The sequence below is a fragment of the Marmota monax genome, unplaced genomic scaffold (assembly GCF_021218885.2).
Source record: "Marmota monax isolate L192 unplaced genomic scaffold, Marmota_monax_Labrador192_F-V1.1 WCK01_AAM20220418_F8-fsc00013, whole genome shotgun sequence".
NCBI classification, from domain to species: domain Eukaryota; kingdom Metazoa; phylum Chordata; class Mammalia; order Rodentia; family Sciuridae; genus Marmota; species Marmota monax.
In genome coordinates, this window is record NW_026692202.1 from 24,738,231 (window position 1) to 24,759,602 (window position 21,372).

Below are 21,372 nucleotides of genomic sequence, written 5' to 3' on the forward strand. Positions count from 1 at the left end.
AAATTACCTAGTAACTTTTCTGACTGTAGTAGAAGGAAGATAGTGACTTATGAAGTGTTTACGTTTCTTGAATTTTATTTTCACTACATGTCCCAAAGTGGCTCATTTGTAATATGTGTAGTTATTCACTGTACCTTACATTTTTATATTTTTTTTGGTCTATACAAACTATAAAATTTCTCATAAATGTAAAAAAGTAAATACATTTAATATTCATGCATTGGAAGACTTAATATTGTTAAGATGGCAAGACTACCAAAATTGATACATAGATTCAATGTAACACTGTAAAAATCCCAGCTGATGTTTTGTTGTTATTGTTGTTGCAGAGATTGAGAAGCTGATTCTAAAACTTGTATGCAAATGCAAAGGACCCAATGTGGCCAAAATAATCTTGAAAAAGAAGAACAAAATTTTAGGACACATACTTCCTGATTCTTAAACTTAGTACACAGCAACAGTAATTAAGACTCTGTGGTATTGGAATAAGGAAAAGGCATGGAAATAAATGAAATACAACAGAATCAAGAAGTAAACCCTTACCTTTATGGTCAGCTGATTTTCATTAAGCATGCCTAGAAAATCCAACTGGAGAAAGAATAATATTTTCAACAAATGATATTGGGGCAATATACAAAGAAATGAAGCTAGGACCTTTCCTCAAACTATATACAAAAAAAAAAAAAAACTCAAAATGAATCATAGACTCAAATTTAAGAGCTAAACGATAAAACTTAGAATAAAATATAATGGTAAGTCTTCATGGCCTTGGATAGGCAATGATTTTTTAGGTATTGAAAGAAAAGAAAAATTAGATACATTGGAATGTACAAGATTAAAAACTTTGATGTTTCAAAGGACAACATAAAGAAAGTGAAAGTCAATTCCCAAAGAATGAGAGAAGATGCTTGTGAAAAATATATGTGATAAGAGACTTGTCAGAATGCAGAATACATAATTAATTTTTACAACTTAATAACAAGAATATAATAACCCAGTTTAAAAGATGGCAGAAGGTTTTAAATAGACATTTCTCCAAAGAATATATATAAGTGACCAAAAAGCACATGAAGTTGGTCATTAGGGAAGCACAAATCAAAACTACAAGATAATACTTCATACCCACTAAGATGGCTATTAAAACAAGATGGACAATGAGAAATGTTGGGAGGTTATAGAAATTGGAACCCTCTTAGGTTTCTGGTGGTAACATGAAATGGTGCAGCTACTGTGTTTGAAAACAATGGCAATGCCTCACAAAGCTAGATATAGAGCTGCTATGTGACTCAATAATTCTTCCCTTAGATACATCCTCAAGAGAACTGAAGACATATGTCCACACAAAACTTGTTCACAATTTCTCATTTGAGCAATTATTGATTGATATTATTGATAATAGCCAAATTGAGGAATCAACCTAAATGTTCATCAGTTGATGAATGGATAAACAAAATGTGGTAATCATATAATGGAATAATAGTTGGCCATAAAAAGGAATGAAATGCTCATGTATGCTACAATGCTGATGAATTTGAGAAAACTGTATGCTAAGTAAAAGAAGTCAGATAAAAAAGGCTACATATTTTATCATTCTGTTTATATGAAATGTCCAGGATAGGCAATTCTATAGACAGAAAGTAGGTTAGGGGTTGTCGGTGGCTGGTGGTCGCGGGTTGGTTCCCCGTATGGGCCACCATCTGCCACAGTCTGGCTGGGCAAAATAACCTGGGGGTGACAGGCAACTTGTGAAGGTTGATACAGTGGGAGCCGCTTTATTGCAGGACAGCAGAGGTATATATACTTAACTAATTACACACAGCTTATCTTAATTAACATAAACTAGATACAGCAGTCAACCAATAAGGAATCCTCATCATCTTAATGATTACACACAGCTTAACTTAATTGACATAATCTAGACACAGCAGTCAGTCATTAAGGAATCTCTATCATCTTAATGGCTCGATGGCGTTACTTCTCAAACCACTCCTCTTGGCAAAGTGCCAGGCGCCATCTTGACTTGTCTGTGGCTCTCAACAGGAGACCACTAATGGATATGGGGTTTCTTTTTGGTGTGATTAAAATGTTCTTTAAGTAGATAACATTGATGGTTACATAAGTCTATAAACACTAAAAATCATTGAATGGTATACTTTAAAAGTGAGAACTTTATGGAATGTGAATTATATCTCAATAAAATTTTGTTAAAATAAAAATAAAATTTAGCCTGAATTCAGGACGTGAGTGTATTGGGGTGAATGAAGGTAACAGAGTTGAAACCATTAATTCTAATTGACTATTGCTAAAGTTCAGTGTCAGTGATTGCAATAGAGGAAAAAAATATAAGAACCATATCTAGAGGTACGCAAAAAGAGTGAAAATTGAAAGAATCAGCAAACCCTGTTCCTGGGTACCTCATAGAATGGTCATGTATGGAGAAGAGAGTGAGGGGCTGGCAGGATGAAGGTGGTCAACACGGTGTTGGGATAGAATATTGGCAGAACATAAAGGAGAATAAAGAAAAGATGGATAAAAGCCACTGAGTGCTCTTACTTAAAACAACAGCTAACTTTTATCTAGAATTTGCTATATGCCAGATACCATTCTAAGTACTTAACATACATTAATTCATTTAACTTTTGCAGCAACTCTATGAGGAAGGGACTATAAATACCTTCACTTTATAAACGAAGTAACTGAGACTCTGAGAAGTTAAATAATTGCTAAGGTTGAATATTAACTTACATTCTTAACTTCTATGCTGATGCTTCCTTTCTAAATAATAAGTAGGTACTAGTCATTTTATAAGTAATATTCATCTCTTTAATTCATAATTTATTAATCATATGTTTACAAAATACAAGCAAATCATCATGGAACATTACAGCTTGATTTGGGGGTCTATCTGAAAATGAAATCAGTCTCCTTGAAATTTGATATTTCAGGCAGATGTGAAGGGCAAGTTTCTGAGGAATTCTTGTATCAGTCAAGGGTAGGACTGATGTCTTCTCATATCTCCTTTGAGATACTGCCTTTCTTAGTGAAAGAAATTCATCTCTGCTGCTCTCCTTCTGATTTTGGGAGCCTATATGGAGAATTGTCTTTCTAGACAGTGTGAGACATTTCTTCTAGGCATTATTCATTTTGCAGTTTCCTTTCTGGCAGAATTCCCAAAGTTTAATTTGCAAAAGTAATTGTTCCTCTAATAATAATGGCTTACTATATTCTCCTGATATTTAAAATGACTTACCTCTATTCCTTACTTTGTGACAATTGTACTTACTTACTTTTTAAAAATGAGGTTACACTGACAGATATGTATTCCTGAGAATGAGGGCCATTGGAGAGGAAGTCATGAGCAGACTGTCCATCTTTGTACGGTGCATAGGAGTATGCTTTGGGTCTTGGACATTTACTTACATGGAGATAAGGAGCCCTCATGGTCTGTGCTGGGGCTGTAACCTGTTTTGGAGTACCTTTTCTTGTTTAGGGTTTAATGTGTACTTTGTTCTGCTTAATGCATGTGCATCATATAACATTTTGCAAACCCTACAGCTTTCTCTGTTCCTGGCAGAGAAAGAAATGAGGTCCTTTCACTGTACCGCAAGAGGGGGGTGCAGGCAGGACCCCTGGCTCTGGGTCAAGACCTACTGACCACGGGGACCTTTATGAAATCCAGTCTTCTTTATGCTAGGAAAGTGTTCCATCCAGTCCCTGTGTGAGTCCTGTCTTTCTTGGAGATCCTGACAACTGCCAATCATGCAGTGGACGAAAATGCTGGGACTACAGTTTTTGGTAGTGGGCATCACTATGCTCTTTGCTATTCTTCATGCAGTGGAACTCCTTCTGGAGATGGAAACAGGTGTTACTTACTTGACAAAGGACAAAACTCTACTTCTATGAAGTAGCCAGAGACCAACTTTGGGGCTACTGGCTGATGTCAAGACTTTAAGAGCTAAACATTAAAATACAATAGTATTATTTTTTAAATATACATTAAAAAAGAAAATTACTTCTAATCCCACTACTAAAATACAATCAAATAATATTTTGGTGCATATCTTTCTATATTTGTTTCTCTTCAAATATATTTTATTTTAAAAATGAATGGTTTTATATTTACAGAAAAGTTGCAAATATAGTACAAAGATTGCTATGTACCCTGTTTCTCCTCTTATTAACATTTTAAATGAATATATTTATTATAATTAATAATCCATACTAACAAGTATTAGCAACTAAATTATGTTCTGTATTCAGTTTCTCTTAGTTTCTATCTGATGTACTTTTCCACTCTAAGTTACTTCCAGGATGCCACAATTACAAGTTGTGATATCTTCTTAGACTCTTCTTGTCTATGAATGTTTCTAATATTTTCCACTTTTGATAACTTTGACGATTTTGAGGAACACTAATCAGGAGTTATGTAGAATATCCTTTGAGTGGGGATTAGTCTGATGTTTTTCTCCTGATTAGACTAAAGTTGTGAGTTTTGGAAGAACATGGAGTAAAATGTCATTCTGGGTCATATTATATCTAGGGTACATACTATATACACAATTTGTTACTGTGGAAGTTGACCTTGATCACCTGGAGAAAGTAGTGTTTTTCAGGTTTGTCTACTGTAAAGTGACTCTCCTTCCTCACCCCACCCCACTGTACCCCATACTGTAATCCTTGGAAGTCTCTATATACAGTCCCAAATTGTGGAATAGGGAGTTATGCTTCACCTCTTTGCGGGTAGAGTACAAGAATTATTTGGGATTCTTTTGCACGGGAGATTTGTCTCCCCTCTCTCATTTATTTTATTCAATTATTTCTTTATATAAGTGTAGACTCAAGTATTTTATATTTTGCGTTATAATGCAATACTACTTTACTTGTTTCTTTCTTAAGTAGTTCCTGTTTTGGCCATTGGGAGTTCTTTCCATTGATTCTGTATCCTTTGCCCTTTGATATATCCTTGTGTGGGTTTTTCCCCTCATTTTGTTTTGTTTGGGGTATTTCCTTGCTCTTTGGTAAAGCAAGATGGTTTAGGCTGATCTTCATGGCTCTCATTCTAGAATCATCCATTTTTCCAAGGAGTCCTGATCCTTTTATTAGAGAATGATATTAGAAAGCAAGATCTGGGTGCTAGGTATGCTCATTAGTATACTGGAGTGACAATGCTTCTAGGCCCTTTAAACAGAACACAACAGGGAAACACGTATATAAAACTATTAACTTGAATATATATGTGTGTGCTTATATATTTATATATGGAGACATGAATATGTATGAAGATATATATGGATATGTATATATCCATATATAATACTTCTATATGTAACCATCTCTCTCAATTTTAAGCTAAATGTCTTTATACCAATGTCTCAAACTCTAATTCATTACCACATTGTCATTCTAATTTCTTCCCCTTCTTGCTTGTCTGTAATCTCTACTCCAACAGTGAGGAATCTGGCTCCCACCATCTGCTATATCCACGTATACAATGGTTCAGTTGCAGTGTACATGTATAGCAGAATTGGAATTGTTAGCCCATACTCTTGCTGGAAGTAACTTTAACTATTGTACAGTAGTTATACGCAGTTCATTTTGTCTGTGGTCATATTGTATGTATTCATTTTTAAATAAAAATTTTTAAATAAATTTCCAAATTTATCTAGTATCCTTATCTCCCACCCATTTCAGAGATGTTATACACAGCTCTAATACAATTAGATTCTATTCCAGCAATGATCCGATGGCAGGATCCTAAAATGAGCAGGAATTTTTATACAACAGGAAAAAACAGTGGTCTGGAAGTGACATGAAAGATTGTTTTAAAAAATGCTGACCCCTCTTCCTGGCCTCCAGGCACAGGGGAATAAGAAAACGAGCTAGAATTGCTTCCTGAAATCTGCCCAATTCAGAAAGCAGCAATTTAGGTGGGGAAAGGTCTTAGCCAGGACAAAGAGTGGAAGGCGTATTCTATGAATAGCTGTAGAAGAGCTTGTTTACCATGTTTCAGAAGAAAGGAGGCAGTGAAACGTGGGGTGGTGAGAGAAAGCGTAGTACAAAACTGGGACATGGGTGGAGGACACAGGTGAGAAGAGTTGCTTCTGTTTAGTCTCTGGCCAAGGAAAAGAGCAGACCTCAAGGTTTTAAAAGAACCCTGGGATAAAGTGCTTTGGTGTCAGTGCAATTAGAGGTTTAAGGTGAAGCTCATGGTCAGCATCCTGCTGTGGAGGGTCTATATCAGGTCAAGAGTCCATTACTGGGAGTGCTATAAAGAAAACTGTAAGAGAGTAAAAATGGTATAAGCAGAATTGTAGGCAATTAGTTATGTTTGGCAATAATACCCTCAATACTTCAGAAATACATTCATCCTCTAATAAATGATTCATTAATTACAAGTCATTCAGACATTTTTTTTTAAAAGTGATTCTCTTAAGAAATGTTGTGTATATTTGTAATGTTTTGAACAACCCACAATAAAAAATTAAAAAAAAAAAAAAGAAATGTTGTGTAAATTATACTTCCTTGCCCTACTTTCTGGTAGTATGCAACTGGAAATAATGGAACCATATTTCTTTAACTATGTGCTAAGTGAATGTCCCCCAAAGGCTCATGTTCTAAAACCTTGGTTGGAAATTTTAGGAGATGAGGCCTAGTGGAAGGAAGTTAGATCAGTGGAAGTATGCCCTTGAAGGGGATATTGGAATCTCAGTCCCTTCTTGTCCTCTTTACTTCCCGAATGCCATGGTAGGAATAGGCCTCTGCCACCATGTGTTCTCATGAAATACTGTGTCACTTCAGGTCTAAAGCAACGGAACAGAGAGACCATGGGCAAAAACCTCTAGAATTGTGAGCCAAAATAAACCTTTCTTCTTTTAAAGTTGGTTGTCTCCGTTATTTATTTATTACAGTGATGAATGCAAACTAACAAAATATGCTTAGTAATTAAAAGATACCCTTACTACATTCTCTGAAATATCATATACCAGAATGCCTCCTCCCCCATGGTTATCTTCCTTGACTTTGGTCCAGAACAAAAGTAACTCTCATCTAGCATGTTTTCCACTCACATGCCCATGTATCTCTTCTAATACCTCTAGCAATGTAGGCTGAAGGAGGTCTCTGGAACCAGAAGAAAGGCCGAGCTAGCTAATCTCATCTACATAGGAAGAGGCAGTGTCAGGGAGCATCGATGCTCAACTGAAGGACAGCTCATTCTTTCTTATAACTGAGGATGGCAGGGATTTTTTAAAAACCTACTTCTTCATCACATAAGAATGGCAGCTATTAAGTCTCCTCCTGGTGCCTAATCCCAATGCCTGGACTCACCTTTATAGTTTGAATATGGTTTGTTCCCCTGCTAGAGAGCTGAATCCACAAAGTCTTGTGTTTATGGTAAGAAGAGGTAGAAACTTAATCTAACTATGTTATTTAGAGATAGGGCCTTTGGGAAGTGATTGTATTAGATTGGGTCATTTGGGTAGAGCTTCCATGTTTTAGTCAGCTTTTTCACCACTGTGACTAAAGGACCTGAACAGAACAACTGTAGAGGAGGAAGAGTTAATTTGAGGGCTCATAGTTTCAGAGGCTGCAGTCCTGCATAGTTCATAGTTCTGATCAGAAAGCAGAGAGAGAGGTCTCCAGTTGCCAGATACAAATATATACTCCAAATCCATGCCCCCAATGCCTCATCTCTTTCAGCCATACCCTATCACTCAGTCAATCCCAACAGGGGATTAATTCACTGTTCAGATTAAGGCTATCATAACCCAATCATTTCCCCTCTGGACCCTCTTGCATTGTCTCACACATGAGTTTTTGGGAGACACCTAATATCCAAACCATAATACTCCATTATTGAATCTTAGTGGCTTCACAAGGAGACCCCACAGAGATATGTATACGCTCCCACCACAATGTGATACAGCTCACGGGGTCCTTGCTAAAGCCTGTGAAATGCTGTTTCGCCTTCATACCTCACAAACCATGAGCCAAAATGAACATCTTTTCTTTATAAAGCAGTCTGCCTCAGATAATTTTTTATAGTTATGGAAGGCTGACTAATACATTAAATGCTACTCTAGTGTCAAAAATTGACAAGTTTGACATGGATTTGTCTCATTATGTGGGAAAACTTTCATATCTGGAAAAAACAGAGACTTTTAAACTGGTAAGGATACTATATAAGGAAAATTTCATCAAAGATTTATGTTCTATGAAGCTACTTATCCTAAAAAAGAATCCAGTATGAAATATAGTTAAATATGTAGAAATAAAATGAAACAGATAACATCATTATGGATAAATAAATATTTTAAAGTTAAACATTTCAAAATATGTGTAAATAAAATGAAACATAAAAATCATTATGGATAAATGGATGTTTATAAAGTTAAAAATTTCAAGAATAATAAGAAATTGTTAATTTTAAAATGTATAAATAAAATTTGCATAGATAAAATATGGTTAAAATGATGAAGGAATCCCTATTACATGTAGTCACAAGAATATTTTTAAGAATTTGGGAACAGCCCAGTGCAGTGGCACAGGCCTATAATCCCACAGGCTTGGGAGGCTGAGGCAGGAAAATCAAGAGTTCAAAGTGAGCTTCAGCAAAAGCAATATGCTAAGCAGCTCAGTAAGACCCTATCTGTAAATAAAATACAAAATAGGGCTGGGGAGGTGGCTGAGTGATTGACTGCCCCTGAGTTCAATCACTGGTTTAAAAAAAAATGAGCACAGCATATTATAGGCAAAAGATTAAGATATCATCTAGTAATGATTTGGAAAAAAATCTATTAATTACATTTAAATTATTTGTTAAGAGTTTGGACTATGTGCTATAAATATATTTTTATTCCAGACAGAATTTTCATCTGAAAGGTGGATAGTCTCTTCAGTAAAATGAATTTTGGGGGAAGCTGACTATTGGCTCAGAGAGAGGAAACACCCCCAAACAAAGGCAGTAATGTCTCATGTGAATGGAAACGTCGGATCAGGTAGTAAAGGTCAGGCTCAGGTAGTCAGGGGAGAGAACTTTATAAGGTTCTAAGAAGGTAAAATAAAAATATCTGGAAAAAAGTGATATGATTAAGTAGTTTCCTTATACTAAAAGCAAAAAAAGCGTGTGTGTGTGGGGGGGACATGAGGTGGGGTTACAAAATCAAAATATGAGCATACCAAATTATATGGTAGGAGGGGATTGATATTGTCTCTTGACCTAAAAATTGAGAGTACATCTATGTAGGGGTGAATGTAACCATGCACACAAAATCAGCAACAAGTAACTGTGATGTGGTAGGGAGTGATGGGCAGCATGCCCAGAGAACATTCCACAAGCTGTTCAGAATCTGGACTTCATCGTTCAAGAAGGTTGTCAGCCACTCCAAGTTGCCAGCCAATCTCCATTGAACAATTTGGTTAAGATTAACTGAACTTGTGTATGGAAATCGACTGTGGGAGGCCAGGGGCAAAATCTTATGGACTACACAACAGCAAATCTGGATTATTCTCAGGCCTTAAGATCTCATGGGGTTTGCCTTGCTAGGTTTTGAGCTTGCTTGGATACATTTCCCCATTTTTTTCCCTTTATTTTGTACTGGAAATGCCTGTCTCAACATTGTATATTAAAAGCACATAACTTGTTTTGTTTCATAGGTTCATAGCTAGAGAGGAATTTTACCTCAGGATGAATTGTACCTTGAGTCTCACTAATATTTTGTTTAGATGATATCTAGATGAGACTTTGTTTGGATTCTAGAGTTGATGCCAGAATGAGTAAGCACTTTGGGGGAGGTTTTGATGCAATAAACTTATTTTATATTTGACAAAGACTTACATCTCGAAAATCTTTGGGCAGAATATTATGGACTACATATTTGTGTTCTCCCCATATTCATATCATGAAGTCCTAACGTGAGGGTATTTGTAGATAGGGCCTTTGGGAGGTGGTTAGATGATGAGGGAGGAACCCACTTAAAGACACTGAAGAATTTGCCTCGTTCTTGCTATCTGCCATGTGAGGATAAGGAAGATGGCCACCTGCAAATCAGGAAGGGTGTGCTCAACAGACAGTACATCTACCAGCACCTTAATCTTGGATTCCCCAGTCTTCAGAAATGGGAGGAATTAATGTCTGTTGTTCAAGTCATCCATTATACAATATTTTGTTATAGCCGCCTGAGCAATTTAAGACAATAAACATGAAGGGTCATAAGTGATCTAGAACTGAAGCTTGACTGGGTGCAATGAGTAAAATACATAATTCCTTCAGGTAGTTTTCTATATCCAGTGATGTACACAGGGGCTGAGGAATCTTCTGGAAACAGCAGCAATAATAATGACCTGTCTTTTAATTGTGACCTAAGACAGTTCGCATGCATGTGTGAATATATTATAGTAACTGGGTAGAGGAACATGGGATTCAGGTTTCATATAGGGTTACTGAAGATGTTGAAGGTCTGAGCAAACTGTAATTTCAGATGTGGGATAATGTTACACATACTTGAATATGCCTCTCTGTAGCACTTGTAACAATGTTACTTAAAGGAAGCACTTGTCTTCTCCCTTCAGAAGAGTCTGTAGAGCTCTTAAGACCACAGGAAATGGGAAGGCTACCATGATCTGTACTTAGCACAGCAGAAGGTAATGGGGCCTAGGCAGGGCAGAAGTGAGCATTAAGGGGCATGTTGTGATTTGTTGACGTCACAAGATGCCTGCTAATCTTGGATCTTGTAATTAATCTTTGTCCACCAACCCCAGGAATGGATTTGTGATATTGTAGATGTCTGAATCTGTAATCTGAGTGCTGTCTATGCCCTTCCTGTTGGATCAGCATTCTTCTGCATACCATGGTGGTCATGCCTGGCGGTTGGAAGGTCATAGTAGAGGGTATAAATCTCTTTTGGTTAGAAGAACCACTTGCAAATTGGAATTGGAATTGAAAGTGGGTCCACTATTTGCCTAACCAGGTGGCACTTCCTATGTAACACCACGGAACACTCTACACCTGTGCCTCAGGAATAATTTAAGAGCACTTCTGTTTAGCCATGTATGTCTTTAGACTAGTATGTCTACATCACACAGAGTCTAATCATCTTGGGGACCTCAGATAGTTTTGAAAATTCAGATCTAAAGAGCTGACCATCCTGTTTGTGCTTATATAGATTTAATTGTTCAGCATATTCAGAGAATTATTAGTTCTAAGGGATGTTATAAGATGTTTGTGAAGCACTTAGTTAAATGATGTAAAACTGGTTTCTTTGCTGAAATATTTTTCATGGACTTTATTATGCTAATGTCCTTTGGAAAATAAGATGAGGCAATAGAGTATTAGAAATTTTTGAATATTTCTCACATTATACTTATTAACACCCTTTTCTCACATAATTTTTATTAATGACTCTCAGGACAATACTGTTCCAAGGATTATAGTTTGCAAATATTGTTCTACAGACATTACAGTACCTTAACCTAGCCTTTTGAATTTCTGTCAATCCCTGGCAGAGATGAGTTATTATTTCTAGGTGAGATTCCAACTTCATTAATGAGATTATATTAGCCAAACTACCTCTCTGGGCTAATGGGGGACAATCTATCACCTTATCTTCTAAACTTCCAAAAGATGCTCTTGGGAATTAACATTTAGTTCACTGTAAGAAAACAAATTCTTCCCAGTGGAAGAACTCCAACTACTTTGTTTTATGGTCATTATTACTTAGTTTTCCTTTTCTTGTTAACAATAATAAAAAATCTATAAAAAGGAGAGTAGGATACTGTTCTGTGTCCAGGACCCTGTCTAAACTGTTGAGTTTTAGAAATATATTTTGTTACAATTTGGTACAATAGAATAATAATTTCCCAAAAGCATAATGATTTTAGTCAGATTTTTCTTCTAGTCAAACATAAGAACAGCCCAGACTAATGTCTTTTTCAAGATGGAGAACTTAACTGAGGGGTCTTTGAATTCAAAGTCCTTGGGGCTAGGAGTGTACAAAAGCGTTTTGGTGCTTTAAAATTCATCCAGAACTGAGAAATAGTTGGGATCTTACAAATTAGATATTTACAAATCTTTTTTTTATTTGTCCTTTTTAGTTATACATGACAGTAGAATGTATCTTGACATGTCATATATACTTTGAGTATGACTTTTCATTTTTCTGTTTGTACATGATGTGGAGTTACACTGGTGATGTATTTATATATGGACACAGGAAAATTATGTCTGATTAATTCTATTGTCTTTCTCATCCTCTCTCTCTTCCTCCCACTCCTTCCTGTCCAATTCAGTGAACCTCCATCCCAACCCCCCATCTATTGTGAGTCAGCATCTACATATCAGAGAGAAGTTCTGACTTTGATTTTTTTTTGGTATTGGTTTATTTTACTTAGCATAATAATCTCTCCAGTTCCATCCATTTACCAGAAAATGCCATAATTTCATTCTTTTGTGTGGCTGAGTAATATTCCATTTTGTTCATGTACCACATTTTCTTTATCAATTGAAGAGCACCTAGATTGGTTCCATAGCTTAGCTATTGTGAATTGAGCTGCTATAAACATTGATGTGGCTGCATCACTATAATATCCTGATTTTAAATCCTCTGAGTATATGCTGAGGAGTGACATAACTGGGTCAAATGGTGGTTCCATTTCAGATTTTCTGAAGAATCTCCATACTGCTTTACACAGTGGTTGTACCAATTTGTAGTCCCACCAGTAGTGTATGAGTGTACCTTTTCCCCACATCCTTACCAACATTTATTGTTACTTGTATTCTTGGTAATTGCTATTCTGACTAGAGTGAGATGAAATCTCAGTGTAGTTTTAATTTGCATTTCTTTAATTGCTAGTGATGTGGAACATTTTTTCATACATTTGTTGACTGATCATATTTCTTCTTCGGTGAAGTGTCTGTTGAGTTATTTTGCCCATTTATTGATTGGGTTATTTTATTTGGTGTTAAGTTTTTTGAGTTCTTTTTATATCCTAGAGATTAATGCTCTATCTGAGGTGCAGGTGGAAAAGATTTTCTCCCATTCTGTAGGCTCTCTCTTCACATTCTTGATTGTTTCTTTTGCTGTGAAGAAGCTTTTTAGTTTGATACTCTCTCACTTACTGATTCTTGATTTTACTTCTTGTGCTTCAAAAGTCTTGTTGAGGAATTCTGTTCCTGAGCTGACATGATGGAGAGTTGGGCTTACTTTTTCTTCTAGTAGGCCCAAGGTCTCTGGTCTAATTCCTAGGTCCTTGATCCACTTTGAGTTGGTTTTATGCAGGGTGTGAGATAGGGGTCTAATTTCACTTTGTTCCATATGGGTTTCCAGTTTTCTCATCACGATTTGTTGAAGGGGCTATCTTTTTCTAGTCTGAGATAACTGTATTTAAGTGGGTTTGTCTCTGTGTCTTCTATTGTGTACCATGGGTCTTCATGTGTGTTTTTGTGCAATATCATGCCCTTCTTGTCACTATAGCTCTGTAATATATAATTTAGGTTCTGGTTTTTGTGATGCTTCCTGCTCCACTTTTCTTGCTTTGGCTATTCTGGTCCTCTTATTTTTCTAAATGAATTTCATGACTGCTTTTTCTATTTCTATGAAGAATGTCATTGGAAACTTAATAGGAATTGCATTAAATCTGTATGGCCCCAGGTACTTGTTATAATGGGACAATCATTTCCAAGTTTTATGGGTAATACAATATATGACAAAAAGGAACGGCAAAAAGTTAGCATTTGTTCTCTGGTACAGAAAGAAAATCCCTGCTTGAATGTATTTTGAGGTAGTATCTGTGACTCTATGTGGTGGGTCTTCAAATTGTTTTACTTTTAGTTATTTAGCAAATGAGCACTTTTTAGACCCAAAGCAATATAACAGGAACTTTTGAAAGATATCTTTAAAAATATCAGACTAAATATCTAACATTCTAGCTAGCTATTTTTTTTTAATAGTTGTTGGACCTTTATTTACTTATTTACTTATATGTGGTGCTAAGAATCTAACCCAGTGCCTCACACATGTTAGGCAAGCACTCTACCACTCCTCTACAACCTCAGTCCCTCTAGCTAAATATTTTAAAAATATTATTCTTAAAGCAATAAACTTAATGCTTTTATGAAATGACACTGGATGACTGGATGTTGTATTAGTCAGCATGGACTAGATTTGTTATGTTAACTAGCTCCTTCAAAATCTCAAATTTTGAGTTCCTTATATATCAAAAGAATCTCAAAATTAAGACTTATTTTTTCATTCACAATTTAGAACCACATACGGCTCCACTGTGGATAAGCTACCATTCTGCTCCCCATAATCTTCACTCTGGGAACAGGCTAGTGTGGAAGCTTTTTCCTAGATCTTTGATGGTTTGGGGAACAAAGGGAAAAGAGGGAGAAAATCATGTGCTGTATCTAAAGCTATTATCTAGAAGTCACACATACCAATTTGGTACTTTTTATTGGCCAAGAAATCACAGGACCAAGTCCGACATCTGTGGTGTGGGAAAGTATGATCCTTACTCATAGAAGAGCAGTGTTTTTGAACAAGAATGACGTCTATCCTGGAGTTCCTAATTTGTATTAGAGGGATGCATGTTATGAGGGAGGTGGACTGATGGAACGAATTGCTATTAGAATCTTTCTGGAGCCAACTCTCAGTCTAGACTTTCCTGAGCTGGGCAGGTTATTTCTTCACCTTTTCTAACACACACAAATCCACCAGTGCTTCTCAATGTCCTAGCTCCTCACAGTGGATTTAGAAGTATTCCAGTTAAATATGAGGATAAAATTCATGCTTTTGCTTTAGAGGTCTTCTGTATCCCAGGACATCTGTGCAGCCTTGAAACATCAGCACATCCAGAAGTCTGTACTACTTTCCTTTTCCACTGTGCCAACCTTCTGCTGTGTGTTCTTTCTGGACCAAATCCATGCCCATTATATTCCAGTGTGATGAGAGTATAGGGAAGATAAAGGCCTAAAACCTACACAACTCTTTCTTAAGAGCCAAAGAAGCCCTCCTAGAAATATGAACTCAGTGGGCATCCCTGAATTCCTGAGCGTTTGAAAGAGGGAATGGGAAGATGAGTACACTTGGCATATTTTTTTACCCACAGCCATTACTTTATTGAAGCTACTACCATTTTTAACATGTTTACGTAATTGTTGACCCTCATAACACAAAGTTTATAAATAGGGGTCTCCTGTAAAGAGTTTGAAAACTCAGCTTTACAGAGGAAAAAGGCAGTTACTTGAACCAGTTAAATATGAGAATAAAATTTAGGGAGTTTTGTATTTATAGACTTTAGAGTCTCTTTCATTTAAAAAAGTTGGTATATATTTTGCATCCATATATTCAATTTTTTAGTTTAAACCCATTTCCTTCCAGGCTGTCATTGGCAGTGACTTAAAACAGCTAATCAGCTTTTTTGTTGTGTGTGCCAAAAAACAACATGGACTTTATCCTTTCTGTTCTTCTCTGAACTTTGCAAGCACTTTTTTTTCGAACTTTTAAATTTTAACATATATTTATGCATGTTTTTATTTTGAAGCAATCACAAACTTACAGGGAATTTCTCTATTGTCTTCAGAAAAAATGTTTTGACATCACTTAAGAATGAACCAACAATCTAATATCCTCACTACTTCTTTCATTTTAAATTCTTACAAACAAGAATGTTCTCTTACATAATCATGATATAGCCATTGTTCACTTTCTAGGGGCATCATAACAAAATACCATAGATGGGATAGCTTAAATAAGAGAAGGTAAATTTGTTCACAGTTCTGGAGTCCAGGGGTTCAAGACTAAGTTGTCAGCATGTTTGTTGTCTCTTGAGGTTTTTTCTCTTTGGATTGCAGACGACCACCTTCTTACTATGTTCTCATGTGGTCTTTCCTCTGTGTGCCTATGCATCTGGTCTCTGTGTGTCCAAGTTTTCTCCTTTTATAAGGACTCCAGTTATGTGGATGAGGACCTACCCCAGTGACCTCATTTTAACTTAATTATCCTTATATAGGTTTCAATTCCAAATGTGGTCACTTTTGACGAACTGGGAGTTAGACTTAAGCACGTGAGTTGGAAGAGAGGGACAAAATTCAGCTTAAGACAACCATCAAAATCAGGAAATTAATATGAGTCAAGTATTACCATCTAGTCCTCAGACCCCATTCACTGTATGTCCCAGTGATGTGGATAGCAAAAGAATATACTTCAGTATCACAGGTTGCATTTAATATCATGTCTCATTGAATACTTTCTCAGTTTTTCCTTAATTTTCATGGTTTGTGTTTTGTAGAATGTACCTGAATTTGGGTTTGTCTGTGTTTCCTCATGGTTAGATTCAGATTAAATGTCTTTTGCAGGACTATCACAGAGAATACTGGCTTCTCTCATTGCATCCTATCAGATGATATCAATTATGACTGGTCCCATTACTTATTTAGGTAGTATCTGGTCAGTTTTATCACTTGATTTAGGTGGTATTTTCCCGGCTTCCCCCACAATTTTATTATTTTTTCCTTTGTAATAACAAATGCTTTGGGCAGAGGTGCTGTGGAACTATCTAAATATCAGTTCCTCAACAAATTTTCAAAATACTTTTTTTATTTATAATGTATTTCCTCATTCGATGCATTAAAATCAAATATTGTTAAGTATTTCAATTATTGAATTGTTTTAGCTTTGGTCAGTGAGAACATCTTCAAGATGATTTCTAGACATTTTTGAAATGTCTCATTTGTTCTGTGATTATTTTCCTGTTTTCTGGCACAATGAGATGCTCCAGGTTCATCATATGTTTTCCCTGCTCCAGTCCTGGAATTAGCTATGTTTTCAGGGAGCTCTGATTCCTCTGAGTGAGGAATGATATTTAGATCTGAGTGCAAGGGTTATCATTGCTACTAGGCTAGCAATCTTACTGGATGGAGCTAGAGAATATGTGTGCATATTCCTACACACATACTCTCAAATGTATGTATATAACATTTATACATACATACGTATTTCTGTGTGAAACCATATGCCTGAGCATGTGTGCACATATACCACACACACACATAAATATAATCTCATATTTATGATACCTCCAATTTGAATCCAATACCACAGATTTTATTCTAATTTTTTCCCTTTTCACATTTGTAGCTCTCTTCTAAAAATGAAATGCCTGGTCCTTGTTAGGCTTAACATATTTTTTATTTGATCAGTCTCCCTAAATGTCACCAAATTCCCATGACATCTGCCACACCTTCCACTGGGAAGATGCCTTCACTACCCAGCACAGGCTCTGATACCTCAAGCTGGGTCCTGCCCCAAATGGATACTCTCCTCACTCTCCTTAGGCTCTGACACCTGTATTGGACCACTGAAACTCCTGTGCTCTTCCCGGTTTGAATATCTATCTTATTCTGTTCTTTCCAAATGGCTTTAGAACTGAATTGCTATGGAAGGGAAAGGAAGGAAAAGAAAGAGAAGGAGGAAGACCACAGGTCTGGAATCACTTATGCAAATTACAGAGCGACATTGTTAAGAATGTGAAGTACGAGATAGCCAGAAACAAGTTTTTTTTTGTTGTTGTTGTTGTTGAACTCACTGCATATTTTGTTATTATATTCTTTCTGTCATGTCTTCATAATCAGTGCTCACTTCTGATTCTGACTGTCAAGCAAGAGACTAGCTATGCTCCCCTTCTGGACAGTGTCAGTCACTTGGGAAGTATCTGGGAGAGTCATGGAGAGTTGTCCCAAGTAAGACTTTTGCATCTCTATAGTGAAAACTACCCTGGTTCTCTCAAGAAAGCAGGAACTCAAACTCTGTAGTTTCAAAGGACCAGTGTGTTATATGGCTAGAGCCTGTGGCCTCTGCCATCTTGGATTTATAAAATTATTTACTTTATGACACTGTGTTCTGGAGACGTAATATGATGCACTATTTATGACAAGAAGGTCAGAAACTGGCTATTGGCTGTTTGCAGTTCTTCAGACACATGGCATTTTGCCTATGCATTTATTAATGTTCATGTATGAATAAATGTGAATGTAACAGAGACCATTATAAAGTAATGTTAACTGACAATCATGTTGTGCCTCAAGGTATCAGATTTTTCTGTATTTAATTACATTTTAGGGAGCATATGTTGACAACAGTATATATAAATCCATTTGTATTAATGATATCCTATTATGTGAGTGTCATTATCTGTGAGTTGCTAGCTTCTATAGAAATTTGTGATCTGAACAGATTAACACTAAGCATTGTGTGGTTGCTAATTTTGCTATTTTTATAAGAGAATATACAGATACAATACTGTGTATAAAGAAAAGAACATGATTGGTTATCTATATAGAAATTAGCAGAGATAATGCTAATTCTAGAATTTCCTCTGTGAAAGAAATGAATTTATTTATTTCCAAGAGGGAATATTAGGTAAGAAATTCAATTAGCTTTACAGATCCTGCTTTCATCTCTTTAATCAGTTCATCAAAGATGCTGCCTTGGTACCACTGCTTGGATTTAGTAGGAGAACCAAATATTGGGCAGCCTTGTGTAGATACTCTCAAAAATAAAAATACAAAATTACTCTGCATTTATAATGCAATTTGAACCCATTTGTCTAAGTGTCCTTTCCCCACAGGGATAAGTGCATCTAAGTTAAAAAACAAAACAAAACAAAACAAAACAAAAAAACACCTTGATTCATAGACTAGGTATCCAACAATGGATGAATGGATAAAGAAAATGTGGTATCTACACAATAAAGTATTATTCTGCCGCAGTCTGTCTGGCTGCAGCAAACTAGCCGGGGGGTGACGAATAACTTGTGTACTTGATACAGCAGGAGTAGGAGCCGTTTATTGCAGGACAGGAGCAGTATTTATACATTCCACAGAGCTTATCTAATTAGCATAAACTAGATACATCAGTCAACCAGTAAGGAATCTCTACACTTAATGGCTCGCTTTTGTTACTTCTCAAACCACTCCCTCTGGCATTTTGCCAGGCACCATCCAGACTTGTTTACTAACTCTAACATTCCCCTGGCAAAATGCCAGGTGTTATTTTTGACTTGTTTACAGACTCTAACATTATTCAGCCATAAAGTAAAAGGAAATCGATGTGATTTTTCAATCTGTATTTGGGGTAAAAATGGGAGTTCATAACCCACTTGAATTGAATGTATGAAAAATGATATGTCAAGAGTTTTGTAATGTTTTGAACAACCAATAAAAAAAAAGAAAAAGGAAATCATGTCATTTGCAGGAATTATGGGTGGAACTGGAGATAACAATGTTAAGTGAAATAAGCAAGACTCAGAAAAACAAATATTGGCATGTTTTCCCTGATATATGAAATCCACAGGGTTGAGGAATGGCATTGAAAGGAGTAGGAAGACTATTAGAGAATAGAAATAGGGCCAAGGAGAAGGGAAGCCATGGAGAGACTAGGGGAAGATAATAGATTAATGATATAATAGAAATATGTTACATACTTTGTACAAATATACTACCATAAACCCATTCTGTATAATTAACATTTACTAATACAAAATTTAAAACCACTTGATTCTGAAGAGGTGCCTCTTTTTGTTTACTTTCCATATCTTATTGAGAAAATATTTCTGATTTTCTTGAATTTTCTTTATGTCTGCAGCAGCTGAAAAATAACATTAATTACTTCTATTCTTGCTTTAAAAACCATTTTTTTCTTTCTTTCCATTTTTCTTTCCTTCTCTATGCTTTGTGCTTCCTCTTGTCCTTCTCCTTCTTTGCCTGACTTTGTTTTGTAGGTTCATATAATCTCTGGATATAATCAGAGTCACCAGTGGTTGAAAATGTGACTTCTGGGAAGTCTACCATTGTTTTAAAAACCAAACACTTGACAGCCTTTGAATTTATGCTCTTGTTAGAGGTGACATGGAACATTTAAGTTTTGTTACTCGTTTCTGACATTTAACTCTGTTGAACAATGTGGAAGATGAAATCCAGGAACTTCGTATTGATAAAAAAGACATTAATTTGTTTTACAATACTTGCCTTCCACAGTTTTTCTTTTAAGGAACTATGACCATGACCACATATAAATGAATTTGAGAACTATAAAAATTCATGACTCGTCCTTGTGAAAAATAATCCACTTCTGGACATTTAGCCAGTTAGAAAAAGCCTAGCAGCTATGTTATCAATAAATGTGACCTTCAAATTCCAATATTTATGAACAGATCTCTTACTGTTTGCCACAAAGATGACTTTATAGGAACGAATTAAAAGTGAGCAGCTTTTAAAATAACTTTCTACTCCTACAATTCTTTTTTTAAAATTTTTATTAGCTCTAATCAGTTATACATGATAGCAGAAAGCTCTTTGATCCACTGTATACAAATGGAGCACAATTTTTCACTTCTCTGGTTGCACATGAAGTACAATCACACCATTAGTGCAATCATACATGCACCTAGGGTAATGATGTCTGTCTCATTTCACCACTTTTCTTACCCCCATACCCCTTTCCACCCTCCACTTTGCCCCACCCAAATTTCTTCCACTCATCCCATCTCCCCATCCCCATTATGGATTAACATGCACTTATCAGAGAAAACATTCAGCTCCTGGTTTTTTGGGATTTGCTTCCTTTGCTTAGTATGATGTTCTCCAACTCTTCATTCACCTGCAAATGCCATGATTTCATTCTCTTTTAATGCTGAGCAATATTCCATTGTGTATATATACCACAGTTTCTTTATCCATTCATCTATTGAAGGGCATTTAGGTTGCTTCCACAGTTTAGCTATTGTGAATTGTGCTGCTATAAACATTGATGTGGCTGTGTCACTGTAGTATGCTGTTTTTAAGTCTTTTGGGTACAGACTGAGGAGTGGGATAGCTGGGTCAAATAGTGGTTTCATTCCAAGTTTTCTAGGGAATCACCATACTGCTTTCCAGGTTGGTTGCACCAATTTGCAGTTCCATCAGCAATATATGAGTGTGCCTTTTCCCCCCACACCCTCGACAACACTTATTGCTGCTTGTATTCTTGATAACTGCCATTCTGACTGGTGTGAGATCAAATCTTAGATAGTTTCGATTTGTATTTCTCTAATTACTAGAGATGTTGAACATTTTTTTCATATGTTTATTGATTGATTATATATCTTCTTCTGAGAAATGTCTTTTCAGTTTCTTAGACTATTTATTGATTGGGTTGTTTGTTTTTTTGGTGTTAAGTTTTTTAAGTTCTTTATATATCCTGGAGATTAGTGCTCTATCTGATGTGCATATGGTAAAAATTTATCTCAATATGTAGGCTCTTTCTTCACCTCATTGATCGTTTCTTTTGCTAAGAAGCTTTTTAGTTTATTGATTCTTGATTTTATTTCTTGTGCTTT